Below are 18,381 nucleotides of genomic sequence, written 5' to 3'. Positions count from 1 at the left end.
AATATGGGGGTGCATTTCTCCTTTTGAATCATTGATGTGGTGTTCATGGGGTATATTCCTAAAAGTGGGATGGCTGGGTCAAAAGGCTGTTCCATTTTTAATTTTTTGAGGAATTTTCATACTGTTTTCCACAGTGGCTGCACCAGTCTGCATTCCCACCAGCAGTGCATTCCCTTTTCTCCACATCCTCGTCGGCACTTATTATGTGTAGTTTTGTTAATGAGCGCCATTCTGGCTGGTGTGAGGTGATATCTCATTGTGGTTTTAATTTGCATTTCTCTAATGGTTGATGATGTTGAACATTTTTTTTATCTGCCTGTTTGCCATCTGTATGTCCTCTTTGGAGAAGTGTCTATTCATTTTTTTTTTTTGCCCGTTGTTTGATTGAATTGTTTATCTTCCTGGTGTTGAGTTTTACAAGTTCTTTATAAATTTTGGTTATTAACCCCTTATCAGATGTATTGTCAAATATGTTCTCCCATTGTGTTGTTCACCTTTTTATTTTGTTTATATTGTCTTTAGCTGTGCAAAAGCTTTTTAGTTTGATATAGTCCCATTTGTTTATCCTGTCCTTTATTTCCCTTGCCCGTGGAGATAAATCAGCAAATACATTGCTGCGAGTGATGTTGGAGAGCTTATTGCCTTTGTCTTCCTCTAGGATGCTTATGGTTTTATGACATGTATTTAAGTCTTATCCATTTTGAGTTTATTTTTGTGAATGGTGTAAGTTGGTGGTCTAGTTTCATTTTTTTTTTGCAGGTAGCTGCCCAATTTTCCCAACACCATTTATTAAAGAGACTGTCTTTACTCCATTGTAGGCTATTACCACCTATGTCAAATATCAATTGTCCATAAAGGTGTGGGTTTATTTCTGGGTTCTCTGTTCTGTTCCATTGATCTATATGTCTGTTCTTTTTTTATTTATTTTTATTTTTATTTTTTTATTTATTCATTTTAGAGAGGAAAGGGAGAGACAGAGACAGAGAGAGAGAGAGAGAGAGAGAGAGAGAGAGGGAAGGGGGGAGGAGCTGGAAGCATCAACTCCCATATGTGCCTTGACCAGGCAAGCCCAGGGTTTCGAACAGGCGACAGCAGCATTTCCAGGTCTATGCTTTATCCACTGCACCACCACAAGTCAGGCTATATGCCTGTTCTTATGCCAGTACCAAGCTGTTTTGTGTACGATGGCCTTGTAGTATAACTTGATATTAGGAATGTGATACCAACCACTTTAATCTTCTTTTTCAAGATTGCTGAGGTTATTCGTGTTCTCTTTTGGTTCCATATGAATTTTTGGAATATTTGTTCTATACCTTTGAAGTATGTCATTAGTATTTTAATAGGAATTGCATTGAATTTATAAATTGCTTTGGGTAATATAGACATTTTAATAATATTTATTCTTCCTAACCATGAACACAGTATGTTTCCGCTTGTTTGTAACTTCCTTGATTATCAATGTTTTATATTTTTCCGAGTACAAATCTTTAACCTTCTTGATTAAATTTACTCCTGGTTACTTTATTTATTTACTTTTTTGCAATAGTGAAGGGGATTGTTTTTTTATTTTCTCTTTCTGACAGATCATTGTTGGTGTATAAAAATGCCTCTGATTTTTGAGTATTAATTTTATATCCTGTCGCCTTGCTGAATTCATTTATCAGGTCCAGTAGTTTTTTTACTGCAACTTTAAGGTTTTCTATGTACAGTATTATATCATCAGCATATGATAATTTTACTTCTTTTCCAATTTGGATGCCTTTTATTTCTTCTTCTTGCCTGATTGCTGTGCTAAGACTTCCAGAACTATGCTGAATACCCCTGCCTTGTTCCTGATCTTAAGGGGATTGCTTTTAATTTTTGCCATTGAGTATGATGTTGGCTGTGGGTTTGTCATAGATGGCTTTCATCATGTTGAGATATGTTCCCTGTATTCCCACTTTGCTGAGAGTTATGATCATAAATGGGTGCTGGATTTTAGCAAATGCTTTTTCTGCATCTACCAACATTATCATGTGGTTTTTCTTCTTCCTTTTGTTTATGTGATGAATCACATTGATTGATTTGCAAATATTGTACCATCTTTGCCTCCCCAGAATAAATGCCACTTGATCATGATGTATGATTTTTTTCATGTATTGCTGGATTCAGTTTGCTAATATTTCATTGAGAATTTTAGCATCTAAATTCATCAGAAATATTGGCCTATAGTTTTCTTTCTTAGTATTGTCTTTGCCTGGTTTTGGAATCAGAATTATGCTTGCCTCATGAAAGGAGATTGGAAGTTTTCCCTCCTCTTGAATTTTTTGAAATAGCTTGAGAAGGATAGGAGTTAGTTCTTCTTTGAATCTTTGACAGAATTCGCCTGTGAAGCCATCTGGCCCAGGGCTTTTGTTTGTTGGGAGTTTTTTGATAATTGTTTCTATCTCATTTTTTGTAATCAGTCTATTTAGGTTTTCTGATTTTTCCAGATGGATTTTTGAAAGATTATATGTTTCAAGGAATTTGTCCATTTCACCTAGGTTATCTAATTTTTTTGGCATACAGTTCTTCATAGTATTTTCTTACAGTCTTTTGTATTTCTTCTGTGTCAGTTGTTACTTCTCCACTCTCATTTCTAATTTTATTTATTTGAGTCCTCTCTCTTTTTTCTTGGTGAGTCTGGTTAAAGGTTCATCAATCTTGTTTACCTTTTCAAAGAACCAGCTCTTGGTTTTATTGATCCTCTGTATTGTTTTTTTAGTCTCTATGTCATTTATTTTCACTCTGATCTTTATTATTTCCTTTCTTCTACTTCCTCTGGGCTTTATTTACTGTTCTTTTTCTAGATCTTTTAGTTGCAGGGTTAAGTTGTTTATTTGAGCTTTTTTTTTAAGCTTATTAAGGTATGCCTGTAATGCTATGAACTTCCTTCTCAGGACTGCTTTTGTTGTGTCCCATAAATTTTGAGTTGTTGTATGCTCATTTTCATTTGTTTCAAGGAAATTTTTTATTTCTTCCTTGATCTCATTGTTGACCCATTAGTTATGTAATAACATGCTGTTTAGTTTCCAAGTGTTTGAGTGATTTTCAGTTTTTCTATTGTAGTTGACCTCTAGTTTCATTCCATTGTGGTCAGAGAAGATGCTTGCTATTATTTTAATCTTCTTAAATTTGTTGAGACTCGTTTTATGCCCTAATATGTGGTCTATCCTAGAGAATGTACCATGAGCACTTGAAAAGAAGTGCTGCTTTACAGCGAAAGGTTCTGAATCACACAGTTGATCTAGTGTGTCCCTTAATTCTGCTGTTTCTTTGTTAATTTTGTTTCTTAAGGATCTATCCTGTGATGTTAGTGGGGTATTGAAATCTCCTACTATTATAGTATTGCTGTTGATATCACCCTTTATGTCCATCAAAGTCTGCTTTATATATTTAGGTGCTCCTACATTAGGTACATAGATATTTATAATGATTATCTCTTCCTGTTGGATTGTTCCCTTTATCATTATATAGTGATCTTCTTTATTCCTTACTACAGTCTTTGTTTTAAAGTCTATTTTATCAGATATAAGTATTGCTACCCTGGGTTTTTTTTTTTTTCATTTACATTTGCATGAAATATTTTTTTCCATCTTTTTACTTTCAGCATCTTTTGTTTTGAGGTGGGTCTCTTGTAGACAGCATATGTATGGGTCCTGTTTTCTTATCCATTCAGCTACCTTATGTCTTTTTATTGGAGCATTTAATCCATTTACATTTACGGTCATTATTGATATGTAGTTGTTCATTGCTATTTTTTTCTTTAAATCTACATTCTTCTTTTACTAGATTGTTCCCCACTTTGTACTATCTACAGTAGACCCCTTAACATTTCTTGCAGAATTGATTTGGTTGTGATTAATTCCTTGAGGTTTTTTTTGTTTGTTTGTTTTTTGTTTTTGTCTTTTTATTTATTTTCTCTTATTTATTTATTTATTTCCCTATTTATTAAAGGGAAGCTTTTTATTTCTCCTTTAATCTTAAACAATAGCCTTTCTGAATAAAGAAGTCTTGGTTGTAGGTTCTTGTTCTGCATTACTTTGAATATTTTTTGCCATTCCCTTCTGGCCTCAAGTGTTTCTGTTGAAAAGTCAGATATAATTCTTATGTGGGTTCCTTTGTAGGTGATTGACTATTTTTCTCTTGCAGCTTTTAGTATTCTTTATCTCTTAGCTTTGGTATTTTGATTATAATGTGTCTTGGTGTGGGTCTCTTTAGGTTCTTTTTAAATGGGGTTCTCTCTGCTTCTTGAACCTGTGTGGCTCTTTTATGCATCAATTTAGGGCAATTTTTGTCTATAATTTCTTCAAATAGGTTCTCTATCCCTTGTTCTTTCTCTTCTCTTTCAGGAACCCCTATTATGTGGATATTGTTTCTCTTTATGATGTCACAGAGCTCCCTTAGAGTTTCCTCAGACTTTTTGATCCTTTTTTCTTTTTGCTGTTCTGCTTCCATGCTCTCGCTTGTCTTGTCCTCTGTAAGTCGCTGATTTGATTCTCTGCTTCATCCAGCCTGCTTTTAATTCCTTCTAATGTAGTCTTCATTTTTGATATTGTGCTTGTTATTTCTGTCTGGTTATTTTTTTATGATTTCAATGTCCCTTTTGATGCTTGTTATCTCTTTATTTAGGTGTTCATTATGTCCATCCTTTGTTGCTCTAAGATCTTTGAGCATCCTGACAATCATTATCTTAAACTCTGCATTTGTTAATTTGGTTATTTTCATCTCACTCAGTTCTTTTTCTGGGCATTTCTCTTGTTAATTTATTTGGATTGCATTTTTTTGTCTTCCCATTTTGTCTATGTATACACTCTTCCTTTGGGTGTGTTGTTTGTGTAGCTAGCTGAGTCTAGGTTTGGTATTGTCTGCCTCCAATTTTCAGTTGTGCTGTTTCTAGGTCTTCTTGGGTTTGCATCAGCTGTTGTTTGTAATCTGCTGTGGGCTACTTATCTGCTATCACTATTCTTTTTTCTATTGGTGTCGGCATTTTCTATGTCTTAGCTAGGTCAGGTGTGAGGAGCCCTTCCTTAAGCTACCACTCTAACAAGGGTTGTTAGGTCCTGAACTGATGCTGTCCATATCTGGCCACTGGATGTGCCTGCCCTGGACCTCCTTGGCACAGATCAGTGGGGGTCACTGCCTATGACTGGCTCTTATCAACCTTTTTGTAGCTACAGATGATCCAGATCTTGTGGCTGCCTCTGCTGGGCCCAGGTGCCATTGTCATTATCAGCTGCACTCCTAGGCTAGCTTTTATCTACTCTTGGCCTGGGGGAAGTTCCTTTAAAATTTTGTGTTCCTGTAAGATCTACTTTCTGCTGCCTCTTATTGCTGGCTACTTGTTGAGCTTAGTAGTGTAATTCAGTGATTAGGTACAGTATTGGATGTGACTTGCCCCTTAACCATAGATGTCTTTCTATCTAGACTTTTTATTTATTTTATTTTATTTTGTTTTTTCTTCTTTTTCAGCACTCAGAAGGGTGTGGTCTCAAAGGTCCAGTGTGTGTGGCCTGTGTGCTCCGGATGTGTGGTCTGTCTTCCCGTCCACCTCTCCCCTGCCACGGCTATTGCTGCCTCAGATGTTTGGGCTCAGGTGCTGCTAGTGCCAGCCTGCCTCTGCAGCTGCTGTAGCTTCCGCTGCCCCTGGTGGTCCTGCGCTCCGACTTGGACCACCACCAAGGACACCCTGGCCCCAGCCACCTCCAAGAGCAGTCTTACGCCTCGGGCTGGATTGTGTGCAAGCTTGGACCTCTGCAGTGGCCGTGCAGCTGCAGGCGGCTCGTGCTTGCCTGTTTGGACTGCTTCTGCTTTCGCCCCGACCTCAGCCACCGCCACGGGTGGGCCCACGCCACCGGCATGATTGCCCACGAGCTCGGACCTCAGCAGCAGCCGCTGGGGTTTCTGCCTCTGTGGGCTTGCCCTTGTGCAGCTGTTTGGACTGTCTCCGCTGTTATCTGGGCCCCCTCCACCTACAAGGGCATGCAGGATTGCGTGCGAGCTCGTACCTCTGCAGCAACTGCTACTGCAGCTCTGGGCTCTACTCCTGCCTCTATGAGCAGGCCCGCGCGCACACCTGTTTTGACCGCCTCCGTGGTAACCCAGGCTCCTGCCCGGCTGGCATGTACACCCACTCCAACCTCCGCAGCGGCTGCCACGGCTTCCATCTTCATGGGCGGTCCCATTTGTGCTGGCAGGGACTGCCCTAACTCATGCAGCCCCGCTCTGCCACTGGCTTAACCATCCTGAGGAGCGCTCAGCAGTGTGGGGGAGGGGCAATGTAGCTCAGACCCCAGCACTATGTATGTCCCTAATGTGCTGCCTGCCTCTAAGTGCCTCTTTGTTCTGACTGGAGCAGGAGAGCCTCTGGTGGGTGCGGTAATTTCTACCCTTTGCTGGTGTTGCTGCTCCAAGGAAAAAATGTTCATTTTAGATTTAGAACGTGATTCAGTCCAGGGGTTAGGGTGTCCAACCCTCAAAGTGTCTCCCCCTGTGCCTCCAAGACCACACTCTCCCCTCACAACTCCAGTCCTCTCAGTGCTCCGTGCTCCCAGAGCCCCGGGCAAGTAGCTGTGAGTGCGGATCTCCGTGCGGTCCCTTTAATACAGAGCCTGAATCCAAGAGTTCTGTCTCCTTCTCTCAAACAGTCTCCAGGCTCCTTTCTCAGTCAAATACAGCCTGTTCGTCCCTTCCAGGCTCCAGGATTCTAGGCTGGGACTCCAGTTTTTGGGCTGAGGATCCACAACCCACAACTCGCGGGGCACTCCTCCCCACTGCCAGAGTCCCTCCGGGCGCCACTGGCTCCTGGGAGTGGAGCAGCCCTTACCGCATCTCTGCCTTTCCTGCCAGTCTCAGTGTGGCTTCTTTGGTGGTCCTTGGCTGTAGAATCCTCTTAGTTTAGTCCAAAGTTGGTCTTTTAAGATTACTGTTCTCAAAATTAAGTTGTAATCCACTTTGGTTCTGGGATGTGGGAGTTGGAATGTCTGCCTACTTTGTGACCATCTTGTCTCACCCTCCTCACACTCTTATAAACCTTTTCTCACTGTTATTAACCTTTCCCACATTTACTTTACCACAAAAATAATTAAAATAATAAATATGTAAAAATACCTACATAGTGCAAAATCCTGTGATATAGCAAAAAATCCACAATACAAAATTAGATATATACAATTTAAAAATCTACGATACAATAAGACTGTGAAAAGTGAACTGTGATATGATATGGTGATGGACGACCATAGACGAAATGGGATAGACGATAGGCACCGGAATTTTAGTAAGAAAATTACTGCAAAGTTCTAGGTAGGTGATGATGTGGCCTTGAATTCAGCAAGAGACCATGGGCATGATGGGCAGAACAAGCTTTAATGTGCTGCCATGCCTATATTTTCCCTTTAAAGCAGGGATCGGGAAACTTTTTGGCTGAGAGAGTCATGAACACCACATATTTTAAAATGTAATTCTGTGAGAGCCATACAATGACCCATGTGTGTTATGCATTATCCAATAAAAATTTGGTGTTGTCCCAGAGAACAGCTGTGATTGGCTCCAGCCACCCACAACTATGAACATGAGCAGTAGGAAATGAATGGATTGTAATACATGAGAATGTTTTATATTTTAATGTTATTATTCTTTTTATTGAAGACTTGTCTACGAGCCAGATGCAGCTATCAAAAGAGCCACATCTGGCTCACGAGCCATAGGTTCCCGGCCCCTGCTTTAAAGAGTTACTGCTATAACCCTCTTCCATGTTAATCATCATGCTGATACAGATGATTATTTATTAGATAAAACATGGATGCTTAACATTTGGAACCTGACACTGCTTATAAGGGGAATCTAAAATAATCAAAGAGAAACAGAGAGAGGAAATGGTGGATTTTGGGATTGGGCGAGAGGGAAATAGGCAAAATTAATCAAGGGTACAAAGTTTCACTTATGAAAGAAAAGAAAGTCTTAGACAGCTACCGTACAGTTCAGTGCTTATAGTTAATAATAATGTATTATGTACTTAAATATTTGCTAAGAGTAGATCTTATATTATGTGTTCTTATCACACACAAATAACAATAATAAAAAAGTGGGTGAGAGGCCACTTTTAGAAGTGATGAGTATGTTTATATCATAAATTATGGTGATAGTTTCCTAGATGTATACTTATCTCCATCAAGTTGCATACATTAAATAAATAAAAATTTTAAGTGTCTATAATACCTCAAAAAAGTAGTAAAAAAATAAATGGGTGGTTAATCTAAGAATATCCCATCTATAGACTTGACTAGTGGCCAATGGAATAGTCTGTCACAAAAACCTTGGCCAGTGGGGATGCTTGAACTATTAGATTTTTCTGACTTGAGGTATTTGAACTTGAGAAGTAGAGCAAGAATTAAACAGTCAGAAGCTGGATTGAAAGACGAGAGGACATAGAGCAAAGTGAAATCATTCCAGTGGAATAGCAAGGCTGTGATCAATAAACTCCTGATGGCAAGAAGCCTTGTTCACCAGGGTCACACTGGATCCTGAATGAACTTTAAGTTCCCCAGGCAAGTTCTATCACTTCAAACCATGCGTGGCCAATATCCATGGTCAAGATTCTCTTCATCTTTATTACTACATGTTATCCCCCAAGTCCTCTTTGTCTGAAGTAAACAAAATTATATCTGTTCCTTGCATCCAAAACTACTCATCTAAAATTGATCTTGAAAGTAGGAACCAAATTTAGGAAATTTACCTAAAGAAAAAGCTGATGGAATTTGATGAACAATTTTTATCATTATTAAATATTTTCAAAAGCTAGAACTATGGAAGAGAGAAGCCTATATATATTTACAACAAACCACAGGTAGGGCCAGAGGTCATGGCCATGAAGGTTCACATTGGATTTGGGCAGATGGTAAAGGAACTGTGGAGCCGGAGGATGGTGGACCATTCCGTTTGTTAGTCTTGCAATGGCTGATGAGCAAGCAGCAGGGAAAATCACTTCTTTCTCTCTCTCTCTCTCTCTCAGGACTCACAAGCAAAACAGGCCAGGATGGAGGAAACCTTTCTCTGGCAAACAATAGCAACAATTGGCCCCTCCCCATGGCGGCAGGCAATCTGCAGTCTACATTCTGCCACCCTGAGGGCAAGCACCAACCAATCAGGCAAAATACAATGTGAACTAGCCTAACACACTTGTTTGCCCAGCACCACACGAAAAAAAATCTGACACGTGTAGTTTCAAACCATTCAGAGTCTCAGTTTCCAGCAAAATTAAGGTGGCAATAGACTAAAGAAATATCAGAAGCAACATAAAATGGAAAATGCATCACAAGAAATTAAAAGAACTGGTATGGTTTGAAACAACCACAAGTGAATTCTACAGGAGCTGCCTTTGTTTCTCTGCCTTAACATGTATTTGTTACTGCAGATTAATAGCCTCCCTTTGGGGAAGAAATGGCCCTGGATCATTGTTCCATTTTAGGAACCACGGGTGTTGTTGTATATATTGTGTTTATAACCTTAGGGGTTAGTGAAAAACACCTAACCAAGAAAACAGCCACCACAGACCAGAATGAGCTTTGCCAACATTTCCATCCTAATAATTCCTACACAATCAGACACATAATGACATGATAATGAGCATGAAGGTTCCACTGTCTATGTGGAATGTCAATTTTAAATAAGAGTGAGGACATAAATGTGTGTGCATGTGTATGTGAAAAAAATAAAAAATTAATGTGACTAATCTACTCATGTCTTGCATATTAAATAACCTTCAGAAGTCACCTCATTGAAGGGGCCACTCATTTTGAAGACTGTAGATTAATAAACCTCCTTGCTTAAAAAATGAGCTTCAATATTTGTGTGAATCATAGAGTCAAAAGCAAAAATCGATGGGCTATTGACTACTGGGGATGATCACATTCATTTTGCCCTTTGTGGTTGGTGAAATCCATGCTGCAATTACAGAGACAGGCTGGCAGCAAAGAGCCTCAGTCGGGCTTTCAGCTCCACATTAATCCAAAACTCCCCATTTTAATGCAGATATAGATTGCCACGAGTCAATAGCTGACTACTTGAATTGTGAAGTAACAGCTCCAGTGGCTGTGGCAGCCTGAGCTTACAGTATTTGGAAATTTCAAAGCTTTGCTGTGTGAGCCAGCATAGCTAAGGCTCGAGGGGAGGTGTGTTGTGCTGATACTGTTAAAAAGATCTGTCTTTGGGATCTAAAACACAGATTATAGCAAATTCAAGGTGGGCGGGTCATATACTCATAGGATTGAAGAGCTGGAAAAGACCTCAGAGGTCATCTGGTCCAGCTCTTTCCTTAAAGATGAGGAAATTGAGGTCCTTAGAGGTTAACTAACATGCATGTGGTTACACAGCTAGTCACCAGAGGACCTCACACTAGAAAAAGATGTATTCTCTTAGGCTTTCCTCTACTTTACATAGGTAATATATATACAAAAAAAAAAAAAAAAAGCAAAATCTGCTTCATGTACTACTCACACACATGTGAACATGCAATAAGTATGTTACTGAATAGGTTTCATTTAACTCATTTTTAATATTCAGTGATTCATAAACGGGGTAACTAGGAAATTCTTCTCATCACTGGGAGTTCATATGTAGCTATGCCGACATAAAAATCTGTTACATGTTACAACTGAGGGAAAGGCAAGATCTTGTGTTTGAGGTATTAAATGGGCAAAATTTCAAAAAATGCTTAAGTGGTAAAACTCTACCCATGTTAGAGTTTAGGACTATTTGAAAGCAGCTTTTTTTTTAAAAAAAATTTTTTTTATTAATTGAGAAGCATGGAGGCATCTCACATGCTCCCCGACTAGGATCCACCTGGCAAGCCCCTACCGGGCGATGTTCTGCCCATCTAGGGCCACTGCTCCCTTGCTTAGCAACCGAGCTATTTCAGTGCCTGAGGCAAGGCCATGGTGCCACCCTCAGAGCCTGGGGTCAACGTGCTCAAACCATTCAAGCCATGGTTGTGGGAGGAGAAGAAAAAGAGAGAGAAAGAGAGAGAGAGAGAAGGGGGAGGTGAAGGGTGGAGAAGCATATTGTCGTTTCTCCTGTGTCCCTGACCGGAAACTGAATCTGGGACTTCCACATGCCAGACTGATGCTTTACCTCTGAACCAACCGGCCAGGGCTGAAGGCATGCTTCTATTGGGGGCAGATTTCTATTTATTGAAGTGTTTATACATATATCAAACTGGACTGTGAAAGCATTGAGGATGAGGAATAGTCTCTTCTATCATCAGCAAAACACTGTTTGACATTAGTAGGTACTCAATGAATGTGCTGAATGTTGTATATCTGAATCCATATAAGAAGGCTTTGCATTCAAATTGTGGTCTGTGGTTCAGCAACGTTGACACTGCCTGGAAGTTTGTTAGACATGCGAAATCTCGGGCCCCAGGCCAGACCTGCTGAAACAGAACCTGAATTTAACAAGATCGCAAAGTGCTTAGAAGTCTCATGAAAGTTTAAGATGTCTTGCAATAAACTATGCTAAACCAGGTTTCTAATCACTCAAATCCTATGACAATGAGTTAGGTCACGTGAGTCTGCACATGAAGTGACAATTTTAAGTGGTCAAAATTGTCCCTAAATGAATGACCTTAAAATCATCCACATACCACCATAAGGGAATGGTAGGGGAGGAGTGTTTGAGAATATGTAGGAAGGTGCAAGTGTTGTCCTTTTTTCAACTGAGGGAATACTGGGTTTATATCTCTCATCTTATTCCTAATGTGAGCATTTCTCTTTTAAGTAGAATGGCACCATTTAAATAACCATTTCTCTTTCTCCATAACTCATACAATATGATTTGTGTTAAATGCACTTATGATGAGACTCCACTGCCAATGGGAAATATTTAAGTGCAGTGATGTATTTCTAGTATTATGATCTTAATACATTTTCCCAGTTAACTAAGTTTAGTTACAACAACTAGTTACATTGAAATTCAGGTATCTTACCCAGTTATGCTCTGCTTTACTGGAGAATTATAGCTCTAAACATCTTTCAGTTGGAAGTTTGAAACAGAGTGATGGGGCATAAATCATTAGTATCTCTCTCACAACAGCATTAATCCCAGTGGCTTTGTGGGTTATTTAATGATGGAGAATCTCCCTGGACTCCACGTATATCTCAAAAGAGGCAGAGAGTGGCCTTAGCCTGGGGAGCTCTGACTCTGAGTCCTGTGCTTTTTTCCTGAGTGTCTGTAGAACCTGAGCTGATGCCTAAATGACCAGACTTGGGCTCCAGCAAAAAAGCTTTAGCAGTAGATTTTCTGTTTTATTTCATGACCACACAACAGCAAATCCCATTTGAGTCAAGGCTGAGCCCAAATCTACATAGGATGAGAGGGCTTCCCTGGGTTATCTTCCCTTCTGCTGATGTTGGCTCATCACCTATACTGAAATGCTTTGAAAAGGCAGGTGTTTGAGTGATGAAATGGGGCTTGTCTCCGAGCAATGGGATGGTCAGAATTCAGCCACTTGAAAGGGGCACTTTTGCAGTGATCAGCTTACTTTTACTGGCTTTCAAATAAACTCTAGAACTCTCTGGGCTTCCACAGAGAGAGTGAGTTTGCCCTGCAGAGAAAGGGCTGGAAGGACTTATTGGGAATAAAAGGGGTTCTCCAAGGGCACGTCTGATCTCTGTGGTGGCTGCCCTGTGTTTCATCCCCTGGTCCTCCATCTCTGCCATGCTTGTTGCTGTGCTTTTTTCTTTTTCAGGCTAAATCACTTGGTAAATTCTTCCCCTTGTCTTTCCATCTCACACTTGCCTCTCAGTTCCCTAATAAATGATTCACATAGTCTGGGCTGAGCATGCTCAGTAGTTGAAGGTAGGTTGCATTTGTAAGGGAGTAGCTTCAGCAGTCTCTCTATGGTGTTTCTATTGTTTATATGAAAGTAATTCACCAGATCAGCAAACAGATGAGCTGGAAACCTCTTGTCTTATGACAGAACAGATCAGTTCACACTGAACAGTTTACTGGAACGTATCACCAGGCAGTCTAGCTTGTCTTCAAAGAACGCTGCTCTGTTCCCACTGGTGCTGACCAGTTCATCTCAATGGCTTCCTTTTAGACACCAGCATATATCCTGAAAGAAGGATAAAAACTGGAGTTGACCTACTCGGTACTGGCTTTTAACCAACCATGGATCTGTGAGTGGGCAGCCTGTTTTAGGGAAATGGTTTGCCCCAAGCAGAATCTGAGCTTTTTTTTTAAATTGAAACAAAGGCAATGCTCCATAATGACATAGCCACACTCAACATTTTCTTGGCTGTTGTTCCTATAAACAAGATCAATATCAGTGTCATTATTTGTCTCTTTTTTCACAAAACCTTGTAAAATTATAATTAAAAGGCAAGCTGTTTAAGATGGAGATGTGAGTCTGTTATTCAACTCCTCCGATCCTAGATTTCCATGGAAATGGCTGAAGAAATGTAAAACTGGTGGTGGTGGTGGTGGTGGTGGTGTGTGTGTGTGTGTGTGTGTGTGTGTGTGAATACTGGCATTTGAATTAAAGGAAAAGATAGAAGCTTTAAGAAGTTTCTTTAAGTCATGCTGGTATTACTGGGCTGAAGGGAAAGTGAATTAATTAAGCTGTAGTTGGCTTGGGAAACAACTGGAAAGAACCCTCTAGTAAATGCCATCAGCACAGGCATCTCAGAATGTGTATGTGGGGGAATGGGCTACAGGTGAAGGCAGGCTTTGAAGCAACTGTTATGGGTCTTGATGTTAAGAGCATCTTGGGTAAAAGCATGATGTCCTGGGAACACACAGAGTCAAGATACTATGCACTGGACTATGTACAGTCACTTCTGTTTGGCCTTGCTGGGGTGAGGAGCCAACAGCGGCACTTGCAGAGGGCTCCAATGAGGGTGGACATGTCAGTGGAGAGTGGGAACTCTCTGTGAACAATCTTCAAGCTGCCTCGACAAGCACAAAGATTTTTTGACCTAGTGGTGAAGTGTAGCTCTCTGCCTTCTTTCTACTGGCAACTAGACTGTGAATCTAGCAGAGTAAAGTTACAAGATTTCTAACATTTTTTTCTCATTCCTTCATCAGGGCTGTAACATAGAAATCAGCAGCACCTCCACCAGACTCTATTTCAGCTCTCAAGACAAACATATATCCTTGTGTCTTAAGAATAGACAAATTAAGGTAATGATTGTATACATAAAAATATCCAGTAATAAATAGCTAACACTTACTGAGCACTAACTGTGTGACAAGCCTTTGGCCTAAATTGCTTAAAAAAATTTTTTTTTTAAATTTAAATTTATTTGTTCATTTTAGAAAGGAGAAACATTGCGAGAGCGAGAGAGAGAGAGTGAGAGAGAAGCGGGGAGGAGCAGGAAGCATCAACTCCCATATGTGCTTTGACCAGGCAAACCCAGGGTTTCAAACTGGCAACCTCAGAGTTCCAAGTCAATGCTTTATCCACTGTGCCACCACAGGTCAGGCTCAACAGCCTTTTTTAATTCTTGCAACAAACCTAAAATCAGGGAATTATACATATGTTGTATTTAGGTAAACAAATTTCCCTCTGAGGTTAGAGAACTTACTCAAGTAAACAGCAGAACAGAGATTTCAGCCCAGTTTTAACTCCAAGCCAATAAATGATTGGGAACAGTGCAATTATCCCCTCAATAAATGGAGCTAGAAAAGACAAAACAAACAAACAAAGAAACAAAAAACAAACAAACAAGAGAAATCTTCAAAAAAATCTATTTTGTATTATCATTGAAATTTAACAATGATATTTTCAAAAAGGACTAATACTTAATCAGGGAAGATGGTTTTGAAGTAAAAAAATGAGCAATAAAATACAAAGGAAGATGTGAACTACTACAAATTGGTTATAATAAATAACATAACAGGCAATTGGTAAAGAGGAAGGCAAGCCCAAGAAATTTGGTGAAAGGATATAATTAAATATGAACAGAGGGTAAATAGACACATGATGAATGAATCCTGAAGATTCTGTTTACGTTAATAGAGATTCTAGGAAAATGGAATTTAAAGGAAGTAAAATATTTCTGGAAAAACTAAACATGCTATCTAATAAGAAAAGAGTGGCATTGGGTTTTCCCAAAGAAATGGAGAATATCTACTAAGTTTGACCCAGAAGTCTATGTGCAGCCATGTTCTCATTCACATGTGAAGGCAATGGAAAGACATTTTAGACACTCAGGTTTCCAGAGGTATGAGAACCTTGCAATATTTTTGATACAATCCCTTGAAGAAGCACTTGAGGAAAAAAAAAAACAAAAACAAAAAAATCAAGATCTGAGGAGATATGATATATAAAAAAGTATCTTTAATCAGTGAAAACTCTAAAATTTGGCACTGGTTATGTAACCTTTACTCATGTTAATAAAATTTTGTGAAAACTTCAAACATCATCTAAAACAATGCCATTACATAGGACTTTCTGAGATAAATGTTTTCTTCTGTAAAGAAACTGCACGACAGAGTAGCAAATATCCATAGGTGGCTATTGAGCACTTAAAATGCAGCTACTGTGACTTAGGAGCTAATTGTATTTAACTTTAGTTCATTTAAACTCAAATACCCACATGTGGCTAGTGGCTATCGTACTAGACAGTGCAGCTCTAAAAGCAGCTATATAAAAATTGAGGATGGCAAGATGATATCAGTGTAATGGCGATATGAGATATACTTCTGATCTCTCCCAATAAAATTTCAACAAATTGGCCCTGGCCAGTTGGCTCAGTGATAGAGCATCAGCCTGGTGTATGGAAGTCCCAGGTTCGATTCCTGGTTAGGGCACACAAGAGAAGAGGCCATCTGCTTCTCCACCCCTCCCCCTCTCACTTCTCTCTCTTCTCCTCCCTTCATGCAGCCATGAGTTGATTGGAGCAAGTTGGCTCTGGACACTGATGATGGCTCCATGGCTTTCTCCTCAGGTGCTAAAAATGGCTCCCACTGCAATGGACAAGGGCCCCAGATGGGCAGAGCATTACTCCTTAGTGGGCTTGCCAGAAGGATCCTAGGCACGGCGCATGTGAAAGTCTGCCTCTGTCTCCCCTCCTCTAACTAAGATAAAAAAACTTCACAGAGCTTAAAGTTGTAATACACTGACACCTACTGGAAGAAACCTCTCAATTTATGTTTCTTTTTCTTCCCCCTTTTTCATTTTTTTCTTCTTATTTTTTTCTCTTTTAATTTTTTTTTTTGTATTTTTCTGAAGCTAGAAACCGGGAGAGACAGTCAGACAGACTCCCGCATGCGCCCCACCGGGATCCACCCTGCACGCCCACTAGGGGGCGACGCTCTGCCCACCAGGGGACGATGCTCTGCCCTTCTGGGGGCGTCGCTCTGCCGTGACCAGAGCCACTCTAGCGCCTGGGGCAGAGGCCAAGGAGCCATCCCCAGCGCCCGGGCTATCTTTGCTCCAGTGGAGCCTCAGCTGCGGGAGGGGAAGAGAGAGACAGAGAGGAAGGAGAGGGGGAGGGGTGGAGAAGCAAATGGGCGCTTCTCCTGTATGCCCTGGCCGGGAATTGAACCTGGGACTTCTACACGCCAGGCCGACGCTCTACCACTGAGCCAACCGGCCAGGGCCTCTCTTTTAAATTTTTGAATTTTGTTTTTTAATTTTAATATTTTTATTCTTATTTTTTTCTGGGTGTTTTGTTTTTTATTTTTTCTTTGCTTTTTATCTTTTTTTTCTGAGGTTTTTTTTATTTGTTATAATTTTAAGATTTTGCATTTTCTTGTATTATTTTTACTTTTTCAATTTTTTTAGTTGTTTTTTTTGTTAGGGTTCTTAACGACAGCACTCTCAAATGCCATCAGGGAAGAAGAAATTGAATACCATGGCTACACAAGACAAAGATGTATTTCAGAATGAAAATGAAAAATCTCTAGAAAAAAATCTCAATCACATGGAAGCCTTGGAGGTAAATGATAGAGAATTCAAAACTGAAGTGCTGAAAATACTCGATGAGATGGGAGAAGACAACAATAGGCTACTTAATAAGCTCAGAAAACAAATTAGTGAATAAAACAAACATCTCACCAAGGAGATTGAAACTTTAAAAACATATAAAGAACTCAATATGTGAATTGAATACTGAGGTAACAAGTTTAGCTAATAGAACAAGCAAGGTAGAGGAAAGAATCAGTGATATTGAAGACAGGCAACTAGAGTTGTTATAGAGAGAAGAGGAGAGAGACTCACAAATTAAAAATATTGAGAGAGCTCTACAAGAATTGTCTGACTATATTAGAAAGAAAAGTATAAAAATAATAAATATATCAGAAGAAGAAGAGAGGAAGAAGGAAATGGAGAGCCTATTCAAACAAGTAATGGATGAGAATTTCCAAACCTATGAAAAGACTTCAAGCCTTGAATCCAAGAAGCAAAGAGGATGCCAAGTTACTACAACCCAAACAGACCTACTCCAAGGCACATCATAATAAAATTGTCAAAAATCAATGTTAAAGAAAGAATCCTCAAAGCAACTGGGAAAAGAAGAACATAACATATAAAGAAAAGCCCATTAGATTATAATCAGACTTCTCAGGAGAAAATATAGAAGCCAGAAGAGAGTGGACCCAAAAGAGAAGCATTACCAGCCAAGAATACGATACGAATCAAACTTATCCTTTAGATATGAAGGAGAAACAAAAACTTTTCCAGGCATACAGAAGCTGAGGGAATTTATCACCAGAAAACCCCCACTGCAGGAAATACTCAAGGGATTATTTGACCAGACACAAAGAACAAAAGAAACCAAAACTACAAGTAAAAGCTCCAAAAAGGTCACAATAAACACAAGGATAGTTTTGACAAAAATAACATTAAAAGAGAAAGGATAAAGATCTTCAGTAGCAAAAGAGGATGGAGTGCAGAAGCATTCATAAGACAAAGAACTCTTTTACATATAAACATTTTTTTCTTAACCTAATGATAACCACACTTTGAAAAAAGCATTACTCAAACACACAGCTTAAAAAAGAAAGAAACAGGGAAAAAGTATGGAATACCACCAAACAAAAACACCTAACAGAAACAAAAAAGAGAAGAATCAAAAAAAGATACAGAGCTACCAAAAAACAAAACATAAAACAACTATAGGAAATCTTTAAGTGTCAATAATTACCCTAAATGTAAAAGGACCGAATTCACCAATAAAGAGGCACAAAGTAGCAGTTTGGATGGGAGGAAGCAGTTGTATGCTGCCTGCAAGAGACACATCTAAACTTCAAGGACAAAAGTAGATTCAAAGTGAAAGGTTGGAATATGATTTTCCAAACAAATAATATCCAAAGAAAAGCGGGTGTAGCCATACTCATATCTGACAATGCTGACTTCAA

The 18,381-nt window shown here is 39.4% G+C and overlaps 1 long non-coding RNA gene across 1 annotated transcript in view; it reads left to right on the top strand.

The window, feature by feature from the left end:
* The window catches only part of LOC136377263 (uncharacterized), a 105,345-nt gene that overhangs the window by 49,974 nt on the left and 36,990 nt on the right, over nucleotides 1–18,381 (top strand). The window contains exon 2 of the long non-coding RNA XR_010746269.1: nucleotides 14,104–14,199. This is a non-coding gene — a long non-coding RNA (uncharacterized lncRNA). The remainder of the gene's footprint in view (nucleotides 1–14,103; nucleotides 14,200–18,381) is intronic.

Source organism: Saccopteryx leptura, chromosome 6 (assembly GCF_036850995.1).
Source record: "Saccopteryx leptura isolate mSacLep1 chromosome 6, mSacLep1_pri_phased_curated, whole genome shotgun sequence".
NCBI classification, from domain to species: Eukaryota; Metazoa; Chordata; class Mammalia; order Chiroptera; family Emballonuridae; genus Saccopteryx; species Saccopteryx leptura.
Note: the sequence above shows the minus strand (reverse complement) of the source record. Positions and strands in the feature narration are given on the sequence as shown.